This window comes from Podarcis bocagei, assembly GCF_964188305.1.
Source record: "Podarcis bocagei genome assembly, chromosome: 15".
In the NCBI taxonomy this organism is placed as follows: domain Eukaryota; kingdom Metazoa; phylum Chordata; class Lepidosauria; order Squamata; family Lacertidae; genus Podarcis; species Podarcis bocagei.
Genome location: NC_138141.1, coordinates 14,832,211 through 14,849,432, shown reverse-complemented (window position 1 = coordinate 14,849,432; position 17,222 = coordinate 14,832,211). Strand labels below are relative to the sequence as shown.

Here is a 17,222-nt window from a genome sequence, read left to right as displayed (position 1 = left end):
CACACACCTACTGTAAACATGACACTAGTCCTCCAGTTGCTCAGTTTTGTGCAAACGAAGCGCTGTACAGGTATTGGCCAAGGTACAAAGTAATGTCCCTTATCAATAGCCCCGCATGGCCCAAACCAAACAGACCCACAGGCATGAAGGAATCAAGTAAACAAGTACATCCACAAACGAAAGAGTCCTATTTCAAAAGAAATTGCTCAGTGTTTGACTAGATATTGGCAGACTGAACTGGCTCTGAACTCCACTTTGAGTACTCTTAAGCCCTATCCAACTATGAGCTTCTTGACATTGCAACATGGTGCCCTCATATCCCCTTGGTGCTTTCCAAGGTCCCCAGTCCCTCCCATTATTTATTTAGTTTTAATCAGGTTGTTGGGATTTTCTTCTTTTTTTGTTTTGTTTTTTTTGCAAACAGGGTTTTCCTGTTTTTTCAGGGTGAGGTGTGCCGACTTCTTTTGGTCTCTGCTTTGTTTGTTGTGGGCAGGATATGAACATCAACAGTTTTCTTCAATGAAAGGGGTGTTTTGTGTGGCATGTCTCAGATTTCCAAGTGTGCCCCCAGCCTCAAAAAGTTGGGTGAGCCCAGATCTATCCTTTACAAATTGTACAATAGATATACAGTGGTACCTCGGGTTACAAACGCTTTGGGTTACAAATGCTTCAGGTTACAGACTCTGCTAACCTGGAAGTAGTACCTAACTTTGCTTCAGGATGAGAACAGAATTTTGGCAGCGGCGGGAGGCCCCATTAGCTAAAGTGGTACCTCAGGTTAAGAACAGTTTCAGGTTAAGAACGGACCTCCGGAACGAATTAAGTTCTTAACCAGAGGTACCACTGTAACTTAATTCTTCATCGTTGGCCTTTGTCCAGTTGGGGTGGAACTCACGACTGGTGCCTTCCAGATGTTTTGGACAACAACTCCCATTAGGCCCTGACAGCATGGCCACAAACAAACGGTAAAGAAGGAGGAATAGGGCAGCAACTCCTGAACTATCCAGGGGCCCCAAAGTCTGAGTAGGCTGGCGATGACTATTTTACATGGATTGCATGCATTCAAAATAAACAGTCCTGCAGGTGAAAAGTCCTCCTTGCTACCAAGAGGTTTGCACCAGCTGTGTTGCTAATTCAAAAAAAGGGGGGGGTTGTGGGATCTGTCTCATGCTTTATGATATGCAGTATTACAGAATCCTGGCTGAGCCAGCAAGGCAGTTTTGCTGGCAATTTCTTGCGTTTGTTCAGCTGCTCAAGAACGTCATGGGCAATATAATTATCACACACACACAAATGCATACACTATACATCCTGCAGCTGAGTGCAGCTGCAGCCGAGGAGAGGAGAGACAAAATAAATAAATGTGTAATGTTTAGTTTCTTCCTTCCTTCTTTGTCCATGACACAAATAACTGGTCTTTTAGCCCAAATACTGACCGGTGGAGGCCCATCTCTATCTCAGAGGCAGGGGTATTTCTCAGAACCTCTACAGTACCTAATCCACTTAACTGGGGCTGCCAGGATTGGACCTCATACCTTCTGCATGTAAAAGAGGTACTCTGCCACAAAGCTACTATGACACCTGCTCCTTCAATGGAGCTAAAGGTTTACCAAGCCTCTCTATTTCAAAACAAAGCTTTACTAGGGAATAAGATTCATAACCATCTTCAAAGTTGCCGTCATCTGCTTCTCCTCAACACCCCCTCCCCACCCAAATTTTTTATTTTATTTTTATGTTGTGCATATAACACCACAAATTGGCACAACTCCACATTGACCAAGGCTAAACGTTTACATATACACAATAGCAAAAAGATGAGCAAAAAGAAAGGAATTTGCCAAGGTTAAAGTTGTGGTTGGCAAGTTCGACTCCTACTCCCCCTCCAGAATGTACTAGGCAAAAGGATAATAGAGATTTAAAGTTCTCATATATGCCAGAAGATTTCCAAAGACTTAAAAGAGTGTGTCCATTCAGCTGCAGGGATGGAGGAGGGAGGAATAACTGCATAGTGTGTGGAGTGCAAATAAATGTAAAATAACAGAAGGCAGCAAGAACAATTAGGCTGTGCTCACACTCCAATGTACTGCACACTCACTGGGTTTTTAATCCATGATCACATAACAAAAATGCAAATACATCATGCCCTTTGTTATGAAATGCTACTGTTTGAGGTGCTGCTTCTCAAACCAGCTTTACGCTAACTGGCCTCCTTAAGCTGTTTCTAATTTATCTCTTGCCAAGGTGTGAACACTTCTGAAAAAGCGTAAACAGAAAGGTAACAAAGCCCTGCAGACGTGAAGTTGGGGGAACAAGGATAAAAGGAACTGCTTTTTTTTGTATGTTAAATTTATATCCTGCCATTCCTCAAAAGGAGCCCAGGTTAGCAAATTGTCTTGCTCAAGCCCCTAACAGCTTGCAGTAAGTGTCCTGTAGAAGGACAGGGTTTGGGGGTTGTCATGAGGTTAAAAGGGGGGGGGGGACAGCTCAATTCGCTGTGCTATATAGGGATGTTTCAGGAGGAAGGCAAAGGAAAGGAGTGTATTTTCCTGCCTCCAGAATAACCTCCCTTCCACTGGTTTGGACACAGGAGGGGAAGCGTCCTGGCCAGGGCCGGATTTACATTTGATGAGCTCCTAAGCTACTGAAGGTAATGGGGCCCTTTATATGTCCAGCTGTCCTTTGTCAACAACAAATTCTCGCTGTTTTTTGTGTTGAATAAATGCTATATGGTAATTTATGGACCTAATAGGTATCTAAAGCCATTTGCACATGCAGAATGTAGGCACCCTATATATAGAAATGAGCAAACCAGTGATATTTTAGGGAGCAGGCTAGCAGGCGGGGCCCATTGCTTACATCACAGGAGCCTACAGAACACAAAAAACTGTTACTGTATGTAGGTTTTATTTTTGTTTTTTATCTTATATTTTGGAAATGTACATCTTTTTTTCCTTTAATTTTTTAGGGGTGGGGCAAGAGTGGGGCCCTAAGCTATAGCTTATTTAGCTTATACGTAAATCCGGCCGTGCTCCTGGGACATGGCTGCCACCCATAGCTGTCAACTTTTCCCTTTTCTTGCGAGGAATCCTATTCGGAATAAGGGAATTTCCCTTAAAAAAGGGAAAACGTTGACAGCTATGCTGCCACCCCTTCCCCTGAACAGGAAACTCCACTGAAGAAGTGGAGACAACCTTTAGCGTGCCAGTCTCACATGCAATCCTTATTTCCGGACTTACCAGTTTTGCCGTATCCCTCAGGAAATGCTTTACACCAGGGGTGGTGGCCGTCAGGCCCTTCCCCTTTCCTCCAGGCTCATTTCCCAGAAGTTCAAGACCTCTTGAAATATGCACCTCCCTTCCTGGAAAATATCTGAAAGGCCACACCAAGCTTTTGAGGCCCAGCTGAAAGAAAAGAGATAACAAAAATTAAGGAAAACGTGCCTGCGCAAATGACAAGATTACAGTTACGCTTCCTGAAAACACTGTGATAAGTCGCAGCACTGCTGCTAAGGAAAGAAAATTATAGTCATAATGCTCATGGAAAAGAGTGGACGGAAGGGGGAATCAGGATTTTTTATGTCTGTTGCTACTGTTATCTTTCTTCTCACATTCAATAACATTTTAAATAATGTGACCCAATGGACGGTTGCCCACTGCCACCTTCCTCAACCTGGTGTCCTCCACATGTTGTTCAGCTACAACTCCCATCATCCCCAGCCAGCATGCCTAATGGTCAGGGATTGTGAGCACCAGGGTTGGAGAAGACACTAACAAATCTACACACACACACATACAGATGCACCATGGTCTTGTGAACTAATCATTATTATTATTAACTACAATTATTGGTAGTAGCTACAGTGGTAGAATTTGTGTAGTGCCATCAGTATGTACTACAGGAAAAGTCCATGCCCCAAGGAGTTTACAATCCAAATTTCACCAGGAGAGGAGGAAGGCAGAAATGGGATGAACAAAGAAGCAATTTGTGGCTGTTTCCATTGTGCCTGCTTAAGTTTAGCTATGGGCCAAGTTACAACTGGACATGGAAACTTGGAGGTTTATACCACAGAAGAGCTGAGTTTTGAGGAGGAAAAGAGGCTGCGTCACACAGGTAGACAGCTTCAGAGACCATGGTGGCAGGGCAGAGACTTCGAGGGAACAGGAAAATCTCAGAGTATAGGTCTTGGGCAGAAATGTATGAGGAAAGAACTATGGGGAGATGAGCAGCGGACTGCAAACTGAAACTCTGAACCTGAATTAACTCAAGTTCTGAATATGTCGTGAGCCTTACAACACTGGGGACAGAGATCTGCAACAGACCAGCTGCAAGCAACCGAGGGAGCAAAACCATGGATGATATTTCTAGATATATAAATATTGAGGAATAGGGAGATACCATATTTTTTGCTCTGTAAGACTCACTTTTTCCCTCCTAAAAAGTAAGGGGAGATGTGTGTGCGTCTTATGGAGCGAATGCAGGCTGCGCAGCTATCCCAGAAGCCAGAACAGCAAGAGGGATTGCTGCTTTCACTGTGCAGTGATCTCTCTTGCTGTTCTGGCTTCTGAGATCAGAATATTTTTTTTCTTGTTTTCCTCCTCCAAAAACTAGGTGCGTCTTGTGCGTCTTATACAGCGAAAAATACGGTAATTCAGCTTTGCATTCAACATAGTTTTACATTGGTCAGCACAAACAGCAGCACAAATGTATTTAGGGGACAAAAGAAAGTCTCAAGGCACTTAGGGTGTTGGAAAGAATTTTTTTTCAGAGGTATTTACTGTTGTCACTTCTTCCCCACTCCAGAAGCCATCCAAAATGAATGTTGTCGTTGTTGTTTAGTCGTGGTCCGACTCTTCATGACCCCATGGACCAGAGCACGACAGGCACTCCTGTCTTCCACTGCCTCCCGCAGTTTGGTCAAACTCATGTTAGTAGCTTCGAAAATACTGTCCAGCCATCTCGTCCTCTGTCATCCCCTTCTCCTTGTGCCCTCCATCTTTCCCAACATCAGGGTCTTTTCCAGGGAGTCTTCTCTTCTCATGAGGTGGCCAAAGTATTGGAGCCACAGCTTCACGATCCGTCCTTCCAGTGAGCACTCAGGGCTGATTCCCTTCAGAATGGAGAGGTTTGATCTTCTTGCAGTCCATGGGTCTCTCAAGAGTCTCCTCCAGCACCATAATTCAAAAGCATCAATTCTTTGGCGATCAGCCTTCTTTATGGTCCAAAATGAATGGCCACCTATAAACACCCCTATCAATCTGCAATAGAATTAGCTAAACTGTTGGAACACCAAGATCTGCTCATAGGCACACATCCTGCCAAGCTCTATCTTCTGAGAAGCAGTGCAAGGATAAGACTGACACTGACATTTACAATCCATGTTTTCCAAGGTGGACAGGCCTGATTCATTTAGATATGTTAAAAGGGAGGGAATGCAGCTGTGAGACCTGGAACCTGGAACGGGCTTTTTAAAAACATTCCATATAATTACAAGGCCAAGTCAAAGCAAACCAAAGGAAGCATATCTTGGTTTACAGACTTTCTCAACCTTGAGTCCAAACTGTAACCTCCAGTTAGTTCCAGTGCAGTCAAAGCAAACCTAAGTCTTCTGAATTCATGGGTTACAACAGCCGCCTGCTGCCTCCTGGTCTGTTTTGGAGGTCAACATCCATCAGTGATGAATGATGCAGTTCAAAACATCTGGCGGGCACCTGGTTGGAAAAGGCTGGGTTGCACAATGGGACTACAGTTCCCAAGAATCTTTGAGGGGCAAATTGCTTTAAAGATATGCTTTATACCCAGCTAAAGCTGACACAGGGCACAGTGCAGTGGCATAGAGACTGAGCTACACATCTGGAAGTCTCAAGCTCAAACTAAGGAAGGGCCATAAGCTTAGTGGCAGAACATCTGCTTTGCAGGGATCAGTTTCAGCTTGCTGGGGCAACTTTAGAGCTCTGTCTCCCCTGGAACACAGCCTGATCCTTGCCTTCCTGCCACCCTGATCTCTGCCTTGCATTCAGCGTGAACTCTGCCTTGCTTCACTTTGCCTTGTTATCCCCCCTGAACCTTCTTTCACCTTTCCTTGTGAATCTCGCCTTGCCCTACACCCTCTTTGAGCCTTGCTGCGCCACAGAGCACAACACCTTGCAATGAAGGGGAGAGTGGCTAGGAATACTGGTTTATCTCATAAAGGTTTTTGTAAGGTTTACAGTTAGAAAATGCATGTAACTTCCTTTGAACATGATAAAGCACTATGCACTCCTTAAGCATCATTGCATTTTAAGGAGGAGGTGCAGGGACAAAGAGCAGTTGTGGGTCTTATAATGGGTGAGATAGGTGAAATAAGAGTTAGGCAGATAGCTGCCCAGTACTGGAAAGAAGTGGTGAATCCTTGTTGAAAGAGGATGGGGGGGGGAATGCAAAACAGCAGCAAGGGCTGGTGGGGAGTGAAAAGTGGGGGGAAGTCATTGTGGCTCTCAGCCACATGGTTTTCGTTGTGGCTTCAAACTTGACAGTCCCTTGAATGCACTTCCGCGATACATTTAGGATCAGTGCAACCTTCTGTACACTCACACCGCTCTCCAGCATTCTGTTTTATTGAGTATTTCAGAATTACATCCAAGGTGGTGGTGGAGGAAGAACTAAAGGCTAGAACTTCTAGATCAGTTAATGCACTTACAAACATTATCTTAAGCGCTGCAGCACATTCACAAACCAGAGAAATTGTCGTGGACACCACCCCACACCCAACTGACCGCAGCAAGTGCTTCTTTCAAGCCAGTGGTAGCTGGTGCCCATCAAGACTGTTGGAGCAGAACACAGGGAGCCCAAGCAGTAGGCAGTGCCCAAGCCAACAGCAGGCAGGGTTAACTAGTCTTGTCCCCATCCTCAGCTTTTATGCTGCCATGGCCTGGACTGGCTGTAAGTAAGAAGGCAGACAGATGGAGGCAGACAGGTTGGTAGGGAAGTATCCCACTTGCCCGAATGGACCAGCATCCAATGGGTCAAGCCTTCTTTCAATATGAGAAAAAGTAGGGTGAGGAGACCTTGTGGGTATCTGTGCAAAACTATGCAGGCACATTGTGTGCCTGCGGTCACCATGCAATACACACAGTTCTTTATTTCTTTGACTTAACTCGGTTCACGGGATTTGGGTTCCAGCCATCAGACTTTCTGTCTATCTGAGTTGATGTTTGCTGCATTAAACTAATCCACAATTATCAGATCCCCCCCTTTGTTTTTTTGCTGTATTCACTCCGTGTGTATCCGTGATCCAACATGTGTCTACACAAGCACACTAATGTCAGGATATAAAATATTAATTTATTTCAGAATAAAATAGCTTCTGTCCCTGTAATTGATGTCACTTGAGAGCATTGTTCATGGTGCACAGTATACAGTGGTACCTCGGGTTACAGACGCTTCAGGTTACAGATGCTTCAGGTTACAGACTCTGCTAGCCCAGAAATAGTACCTCAGGTTAAGAACTTTACCTCAGGATGAGAACAGAAATTGCGCGACAGCAGGAGGCCCCATTAGCTAAAGTGGTGCTTCAGGTTAAGGACAGTTTCAGGTTAAGAACAGACCTCCAGAACGAATTAAGTTCTTAACCTAAGGTACCACTGTAGTTCACATTTTGCTCCATGTCCACATCCCAACATGCTTCACAAGCCGAGAAAGAATTTATCAGATTTCCAAAGGGACAAAACAATACAGTGGTACCTCGGGTTACATATGCTTCAGGTTACAGACTCCGCTAACCTAGAAATAGTACCTTGGGTTAAGAACTTTGCTTCAGGATGAGAACAGAAATCATGCGGTGGCAGCGCGGCAGCAGCGGGAGGCCCCATTAGCTAAAGTGGTGCTTCAAGTTAAGAACAGTTTCATATTAAGAACGGACCTCCGGAACGAATTAAGTACTTAACCTAAGGTACCACTGTACAGCACATTGGAAACGTTTTACCATAACAATTAAGCTGTTTCCCAGCAGTTCCACTCATGCAATAGTCCCTTGCCAGATCAAATGCCCTGAGCAAGATCCATCTGCTCCTTCTTACCAGAGATATCTAATAAGAACTACCTTATTAGAGGGCTCTGACTCACTCAGCACCAATGGAAAGACAGCGAGTACTGTAATATACAGCACTTTTGTCCTGGGACCTGGCATTTGTCTGATCCTTTGATGTCTACAAAAACCAGGAAGAAGTTTTGGGTATATTCCACCTGCTGAAAACCACGGGCTGATGCAAAATAATGGGACTCCCAGCATGAATATAATTACAGCTATGTATCTTGGGAAATAACTTCCCATACGTCAGTGGTTACTTTCAGTCAGTTAAATACAAACTCCCAACTCCAGTGCAGGTGCTACTTATTATTAAACAGTGTGAAACTTTCTCCTGTCAAATTACCTCCACGAAATGATACTGCGGTTGGTTGTACATAATTCCTTTTAATTTTCTGGGCAGTTACTCAAGCAAAAACTTCAAAGTAACCCATTTGTCCTTTATGGAGCAACTTGCATAAACAGCAGAGGAAATAAATTATAACTAGGTAGGTAAAAGGTCCATGTATGAATACTAAAAGGTCGTCTGGCCACTGCCAGAGCACTTTGTCTTGTGATGTCATGGGCACAACGTTAGTATTACTGTGGATCTCAAATTTTCTTAAAGTTTCTAGCCCCTCACGAATCAAGAGCAATGCTCTTTTTTCCATTCGTTTTTTAACAAGTTGTGGAGTAAGCATGGACCAATGGTACCAAACAGTATGGGAAACAGCCTTATTAGAAAAAATAACCAATAAACTGAAATTGACACGGGGACAAATGGAAGAAGGCACCTTCACCCCGGTATGGCTCCCTTTTATCACATGCACAGCCCGACAAGACGACGACAAGAATCCACCAACAGCGTACGAATCAATAGGGGTAACCTGATTCAAAAACATCCACCCACCCCACTCACACATGAAAACAAAGTTCACCACAGCCAATCACAAACGAACAACCACACCCTAGGCCAGCCCCAACCTCTCCCACCACCAAAGGAACACAAGCGAATAGTAAAGAGAACCCACACAAGCGACGCTGACACAAAACCCCACACATACGTTAAGTAAAATAGAAACATCGTCACCTGGACTCCACCCCAACTCACCATGGCCCCCTCCACCTCTCCCCCCCTTTCTTCCTAATGTAACACTAATTTCTCAACAAATGAAACTGATCTGTAGAAAACGTAACTTGAAAAAAGAGACATTGCACATACTTTTGTAAACTAAGAAATCTTTAATAAAAAATATGTTTAAAACAAAAACAAGATGTGCCTGGAAATATGGGATAAGGATCTGGAAAAGCTCTTATAGAAGAAGAAGAAGAAGAAGAAGAAGAAGAAGAAGAAGAAGAAGAAGAAGAAGAAGAAGAAGAAGAAGAAGAAGAGTAGTAGTAGTAGTAGTAGTAGTAGTAGTAGTAGTTTGGATTTGATATCCCGCTTTATCACTACCCGAAGGAGTCTCAAAGCGGCTAACATTCTCCATTCCCTTCCTCCCCCACAACAAACACTCTGTGAGGTGAGTGGGGCTGAGAGACTTCAGAGAAGTGTGACTGGCCCAAGGTCACCCAGCAGCTGCATGTGGAGGAGCGGAGATGTGAACCCGCTTCACCAGATTACGAGTCTACCGCTCTTAACCACTACACCACACTGGCTCTCAGTGAATACAACTTTATACTCAGTGAATACAACTTTTTACTAAGTGAATACAACTTTCAAGCTCCATAGATGTCTCAAAGCTCCTCTCGAGCAAGTTGTCTACATTTCCTTATCTACCTTGCTTACTTACAATGGGGAAAGGACGTAACTCTGTTGCAGAGCATCTTGCCCAACATCTCCAGGCAGAGTTGGAAGAGACTCCTGCCTGCCCCAAACCCTGGAGAACTCCTTCTAGTCAGCATAGACAACTGTGACCTAGATGGACCAAAGGTTTGATTCAGTATAAGGCAGCTTTTTGTCATCTTATATATTTATTTATATCCTGCTCTTTTCCTTGATAAAGAATCAAGGAGGCTTACAGATAAAAATAAGAACACCAAAAACATAGAAAAACTGCCAAACATTATAGTCCTATGTTCCTACAGAATCCCAAAAGACGTCATACAAAAGTCTGAGCAATACATGCGTAGCATTCAAGGAATTCAGGCAGTGGCATAGCGTGGGTTGCCAGTGCCTGGGGCCGAGTGGAGGGGGAGTTAGAGGGAGGGAAATTGATAGAGTACACATGCACATTCAACTGTGTAATAGTGTCCACATCACCCAGGAGATTGCAGCTGCAGAGATAAGAAAAGAAGAGTCGTTCCATTTTCTGAAGAGGTCACTTCCTGGTTCTCATGGAGAAGCCACTTTCAATGGAGCCCAGCAATGGAAGCATGTAGCTATACCGAGGCATCGCCAGCTGTTGAATTTTTGTGCCCCCTAGCAATTTTGCGCCCAGGGCAACTGGCCCTGTGTCCGCCCCCATGCTATGCCACTGACTTCAGAAAATTCTAACCTTTTCCAAATCCCATTACTCCTTGTCCTAAGCAGAGAAGCTGCTCTGTCCACAACAAAAAAGCAAAGTCAATGGCAAACCGAGGGAAGACACAACCTCTCTGTTTGTAGAGACCTGTTGTGACATCAGAAAAAGCCACTGTGACGTAAAGAGGCTTGCAGAAGGTCAGAGAGTTAAGAAGCACATGCAGAAACCAAGAGCTCAGAAGTGCAGGAAAGTCACCATCCATCACATTGATTAGCTTGTGTGTTTTGCTTTGCTTCACTTTTAATTAATATTTTACTGTATGCTTTTCATACCGTAACCTTCCCTGAGCCTCAGAAGAGCAAGATGACATACCGTATTTTTCGCTCTATAACACGCACCCGACCATAACACGCACGTAGTTTTTAGAGGAGGAAAACAAGAAAAAAAATATTCTAAATGAAACAGTGGATGTATGATTTTTGTGGTTCATGTTGTGGCCACAGACATGTGATCTGACAGTGAGTTTGGAGTAGCCCAATGCAAAAATCCTGAGGATCCATGTGGATCCGGACTTTGTAACCACGTTTTAAGTGGGGAGGGAAGGAAAAGCACTCAAGGGACAAGGAGCACGCGTGGGGTGGGTGGAGAAGGATGCTGATAATAATGCAGAAGAGGGGTTTAAGGGGAGAAGGAGCACGCGTGGGGTGGGTGGAGAAGGATGCTGCTAATAATGAAGAAGAGGGGTATAAGGGGAGACGGCTCCTCTCCTCTCCCACTTTGCTCCTTTAAAGCAAGCAGGCTCTGCTTTTCTCCCTCCTCCCCACTCATCCCCGGCAGCGGCTCTTCTCCCGCTTTGCTGTTTCAAAGCGAGCTACAGAGGAGGGAAGGGGAACCATGGATCCTCTGCTCATGACTGCAGCAGATCCCCCCCCCGCCACCCATAGGCATTCCCTCCATAACACACACAGACATTTCCCCTTACTTTCTAGGAGGAAAAAAGTGAGTGTTATGGTGCAAAAAATACGGTAAGTCACATTAAAAAGAAAAAAATGCCTATAGCTGCGGAGCTGACACATTCATTGCTACAATTAAGGATAAAATAAACCCAAAGAGAGAACGGCAAACTTTATTTCTACTTATGAGTTCAAGACAAGGCCACAGCACTGAGCCAGGCAGAAGGCCAAGGGGGTGGGGGAGAGACGGGACCATTTGGTACTTAACACATCAGCTGGTCCAGTAAACAAGAGGCAAGAGCATAAGGTTATTCCCTAAAGCAGAAAGGAACCAGGATGTGGCCAAGATAATCCTCTAAAAATGCAAGGATTGGTTAGATCAAAGTCACTGGCAACAAAGGAAGCTTTATTGTTGTTGTTTAAAAAACATGAATTATAGAATTCTTTAATGAGGCTAAAATTCTCTCTGGAGTGAGGATACAATTGGATGCTGGTGCTTTCAACAGAGCAAGAGGCATTTCATGAAGGTAATGTGTGCATTCATAGCGAAACCCATGCAGGCACATGACTCCAGCTCTCATCTGCTTGAGCAAACTGCAGACAGGGTTGCAGTTCAGAGGAGAAGGTCCGTTTTGAGGACAACTTCATCTCAAGAATTATGCAGGGTGGGGGGAAAGGACAACAGAATTCACATGACGCACAGAGCCCTCGCTTATTTTCAGAAATGAGGCTCTTAAAGGAGGGTGAATTATGTAAGGGCTCCTACGGAATGGGTTGTGTGTGTGTTCTGCAAGTATATTCTGCAACATGCCATTGAGTTCCACAATAAACACAATATATTCTGAGTAATACAGAAACAGAGCAGCATGGGCAATTCAAAGAAAAACACTTAGTTTTCTTTGTAAAGCCTTTTCTAATTTTGGCTCAACTTCCCTAGTACCAAAGTCTGGGAACAGAAATAACACTAAAAAAAAAAAAAATTCTACGATTTTATATTTTTTAAAACTTAATATAAAACTAAAGCAGTAAGTATGTGGTTTCTTCCCCATAAACACAAACCTAATCTACAACATACACATTTCAAACTATTTGCATTTTAGTAAAATTAGAATATCTGGTTGTTTACCCTGCAACACACCAGAATATTTAGATGAATGGCTTGCTGGAAAGCCAACATATTTATAGGTATTGCTTACGCCAGCATGAATTTTTAAAAACATTTTTTAAAAGCTATTGCTTCTCAAGTGCAGCATAGGGGAAGAAAACTAAGTTAAGAGCCTCTTAAGACATTGTAACACACATTAAGTATTGCCTTCTGTTTTTGTACACATTACCACAGATTACGGGAGCCACTTCACATAAATATCAGACAAATGGAGAAATCTTTCCTTTTACTCCTGATTCTGAGTGTCGAAAGGCAATTCAAGTGCATTAGGACCAAACACCATTACATCATCACAAGGAAGCACCTTTAAAAATGCATGACTATTAACTCTGCAGTTTAGCAAAGACTGGTGTATTGCCAGTTATAAATCACATACACAAACACACAAAATACAATATACTTCCACCAATCAGGCAACGGTTGTTATAGCAACTTTCTGACAACTTTTTGAGAGATGCCAGATGCTGGCAAGGCTGGCAGATTGCCCTTTGAGGAAGATAGCAAGTTTCCTTATGAACCAGGAGCACATACAGGGAGGAAAGTGTCTGTGCTGGTCCCGGGGGTAAGGTACCGTGAGTGTAGCAGAGTCCACACGAAGCGGGGCGAGGTCCGATGCAGAGAGACGGGCGGGGAACAGGAACGCTGGAACAGAAGGCTGAGCAGGTAACAGGTACACCGGATGGTCGGGAACAGGAGGCCGAGCAGGGAACAGGAGTACTGGATAGTCAGGAACAGGAAGCCGAGCAGGGATCAGGATCACAGGAAGGTCCGAAGCCAACAACGGCGTTGCTCCCGCAACCTGGGGCCGGGATGAGTGGGCTTTTATCCTCTTCTAAGGTCAGGGGCGGTCCCGACCCCCAGGAGCCCCGCCTACTCTGGCCTTAAGGCGAGCACTCCTCCTGGGGGCAACCAGTTCCCTTCGCCTCTCTGCCCTAAGCCTCTGCAGATCAGGAGAGGCTGAAGGGTTACTGGGCCCTGGAGGAGGCTCACCTGTGGCCACTGAGTCTTCCAGCACCTCTGGGGCCAGAATGGCTTCACCTGGTGCCTGCTCTTGAGTTTCCTCAGCATCTAGGCCTTGCCCCAGTTCAGCCGGCCCTGGAGGCGGGGACTCCTGTGCCGGCTGGGATTCCTCCGGATCGTTCTCAGACTCGGAATCCCAGGCCATCACACCATCCCCCCTCCCAGGCCCCCCCTCACTTGAGGGTCCGGACCCGGCTTGCTGGGGTACGCCGCATGAAACTCTCGGATGCAGGCAGGCGCGTGGACGTTGGCCGCTGGTTCCCAGGAACGGTCCTCTGGCCCATATCCCTTCCAGTCAATGAGATACTGCAGCCTTCCCCTGCGGTATCGGGAGTCCAGAATGCGTTCCACCTCGTACTCAGGCTCTCCCTGCACCAAAACTGGCTGCGGTCGGGGACGGTTCGGGTGGAACTCGTCGGGTGGGGCCACTGGACTCAGAAGGGACCTGTGGAATACCGGGTGAACCTTCAGGTGTGCTGGCAACCGGAGACGGAATGCCACAGGTGAGACCTGGTTCACGATAGGGAACGGGCCGGTGAACCGGGCGTCCAGCTTCCGCGAAGGTCGAGAAGGGTGGAGATGGCGAGTGGAGAGCCAAACCAGGTCACCGACGCGAAGTTCCGGCCCCACCTGGCGGTGGCGGTCGGCCTGGGCTTTGTACGCTTCCTTGGCCTGGTGCAGTTGCTCCACCAAAAGCTGTTGCTGGGACTGGAGCTCTTGAAGCCACTCCGTCACTGCCGGGACCGCGGATGCCGGCAGCACCTCTGGAAACAGCCGTGGATGATAACCATAGCTGGCCTGGAACGGGGTCTGCTGGGTGGACGCATTCACCGCGTTGTTATAGGCGAACTCCGCCAATGCCAGGTGGTCGACCCAGTCATCCTGCTGGTAGCTGCAGTAACACCGGAGGTACTGCTCTAGCACCGCGTTCGCCCGTTCCGTCTGGCCATCGGTCTGTGGGTGGTAGGCTGACGAGAGGCAGACCTCTGTCCCGAGGGTCTGGTGTAATGCTCGCCAGAACCGGGATGTGAACTGAACGCCCCGGTCGGACACCACGCGCTCAGGTAGTCCATGCAGGCGGAAGACATGCTGAAGGTACAGCTGCGCAGTTTCCTTGGCTGTGGGTACAGATGGACAGGGAGCGCAGTGTACCATCTTGGTGAAATGGTCGGAGAAATCTAGAAGGCAGGTACAGCCACGAGACGAGGGTAAGTCCACTACAAAGTCCAACGAAACCGTGTGCCAAGGGCGCGGTGGAACTGGCAATGGCTGAAGTAGGCCGGGGGGTCGCCCGGTAGGACCCTTGGCGCGACGGCAGACATCACAACCAGCAACGTAGCGAGCCACGTCAGCCTTCAGGCGGGGCCACCAAAACTCCCGACTGACCAAATGGGTGGTCCGATACCATCCAAAGTGCCCCGCTGCTGGGGCATCATGGGCCATCCGGAGAACCTCCAGCCGTAGAGGCCCTAGCGGGACGTACAGACGACCATGGTGCAGCAGCAGGCCCTGATGCAGGACCAGCCCCGGATATTGTGGACTGGACCCTTCAGCCAGCTCCCGGAGACGATCCTGGGCCCAAGCGTCGACCCGCTGCTGTTCCCGCACCCGAACCTGCAGTGGCTGCGCCTCCTGGGTGGCCAGGAATGCAGCCGGAGGTAGGATCGTGGTGGGTTCTGCTTGCTGTACCATGTCTGCGTTGTCTTCAGGTTTCCGGGGCAGGGCATCCGCCTTCTGATTCTGAGAGCTAGGGATGTAGCGGATCCGAAACTGGAACCGGGAAAAGAACAACGCCCACCGGATCTGTCTTTGGTTCAGCTTGCGGGTGGTCTGGATGTATTCCAGGTTCCGGTGGTCGGTTCTCACCTCCACCGGGTGTCGTGCTCCTTCAAGATGATGGCGCCAAACCTCAAAGGCCACCTTGATGGCCAGTAGTTCCCGCTCCCACACAGTATAGTTACGCTCCGCTGGGAGGAGCTGGCGGGAATAGAAGGCGCAGGGTAAAAGTGGCGCTTCCGGTCCGTGCTGCTGAGACAAGACGGCACCGAGAGCCGTACTGGAGGCGTCAGTCTCTACCACAAAGGGTCGAGAAGGATCCGGATGTTGCAAGATTGGCGCTCTCTGGAAACAGGCCTTCAACCCTTGAAACGCCTCCTCCGCCTCCTTGTCCCAGGAAAACGACGTCTTGGGGCGCAGTAGTCGGGTCAACGGGGTGGTGCGGTGAGCATAGTCCGCAATGAAGCTCCGGTAATAGTTGGCGAACCCCAGGTAGGTCCTTGCGGTTCCGAGGTGCCGCCCATTCTCGAACCGCTGCCACCTTCCCAGGATCCATCTGCACCCCACCTGGTGAGAGTCGGTGACCCAGGAAGTCCACTGACCACTGATGAAACTCGCACTTGCTGAGCTTTGCGTACAGACGATGCTCGCGCAAGCGCTGCAGCACGGTCCGGACATGGCCTTCGTGGCACGCCGGGTCACGGGAGTAAACCAGAATGTCATCCAAGTACACCACCACGTACTTGTCTAGCAAGTCCTGGAACACGTGGTTGATGTACCGTTGGAACACAGCCGGCGCGTTGCACAAACCAAAGGGCATAACCAGGTATTCGAACTGTCCGTACCGGGTCCCAAATGCGGTCTTCCACTCGTCCCCGGCGCGGATCCGAATCAAATTGTAGGCACCCCGGAGGTCTAGCTTGGTGAACACCTGCGCCCCTTGCACCCGCTCCAGTAACTCCGAAATAAGGGGCAAAGGGTACCGGTCCGGGATGGTAATTTTGTTCAGGGCCCGGTAATCATGGCAAAGGCGGAGCTCCCCACATTTCTTTTTAACAAAGAGCACTGGCGCAGCAGTGGGCGAGGTAGAAGGCCTAATGAACCCACGCTCCAGGTTCTTGCGCAAGAAGTCCTGTAAAGCCTCGCGCTCTGGCTCTGTTAACGAGTATAAGCGACTCACCGGTAGAGGCGCTCTGGGCTGGAGGTCTATGCCACAGTCAAAGGACCGATGCGGCGGCAGCTGGTCTACCCCCCGTTCCTCAAACACGTCGTGATAGTCCCGGTATTCAGCGGGGAGCGTTGCCGCAACCTCCTCAGTGGGCGCAGCTGCTAGCATCTCAGTCTCAGCAGGAGAACTGGGGTCTGGGAAGTGTACAGTCCGTTTGACCCAGTCAATCCGCACATTGTGAGCCTCCAGCCAGTCCATCCCAAGCACCAGGGGGAACCGGGGCATGGAGGCAATATCCAGAGTTTGCATCTCACGGTGCTGCTGGAGGCACAGGACCAGGGGCTGGGTCTCCTGAGTGACGGCACCCGAACGCAGGGGCCGTCCGTCGATTGCCTCCACCTGCACCGGTTCTGGCTTGTTCCGAAGTGGCACCCGATGCTGGGCAGCAAAAGCAGCGTCCATATAAGAGCGGGTTGCGCCCGAATCCACCAGCGCATGGGTAAGAATCCATGGCCCTCCTGGAGGGTATAGATGTACCGGAACCATAAGGTGTTGTAATTCAATTGGTGCGGCCCCATTCTGTGCGGTTTGGGACCCCCGGTAGCTAGGGCCATCAGCTACTGGGGTTGGCGGT

The 17,222-nt window shown here is 47.7% G+C and overlaps 1 protein-coding gene across 5 annotated transcripts in view; it reads right to left on the bottom strand.

Moving 5' to 3' along the window:
* ST3GAL4 (ST3 beta-galactoside alpha-2,3-sialyltransferase 4) overlaps positions 1–17,222 on the bottom strand; it is a 179,959-nt gene that overhangs the window by 81,345 nt on the left and 81,392 nt on the right. For all 5 annotated transcript variants that reach the window (XM_081171795.1, XM_081171783.1, XM_081171793.1 and 2 more), the window contains one exon: positions 3,237–3,401. The gene's annotated coding sequence lies outside the window, so the exon portion shown is untranslated. The remainder of the gene's footprint in view (positions 1–3,236; positions 3,402–17,222) is intronic.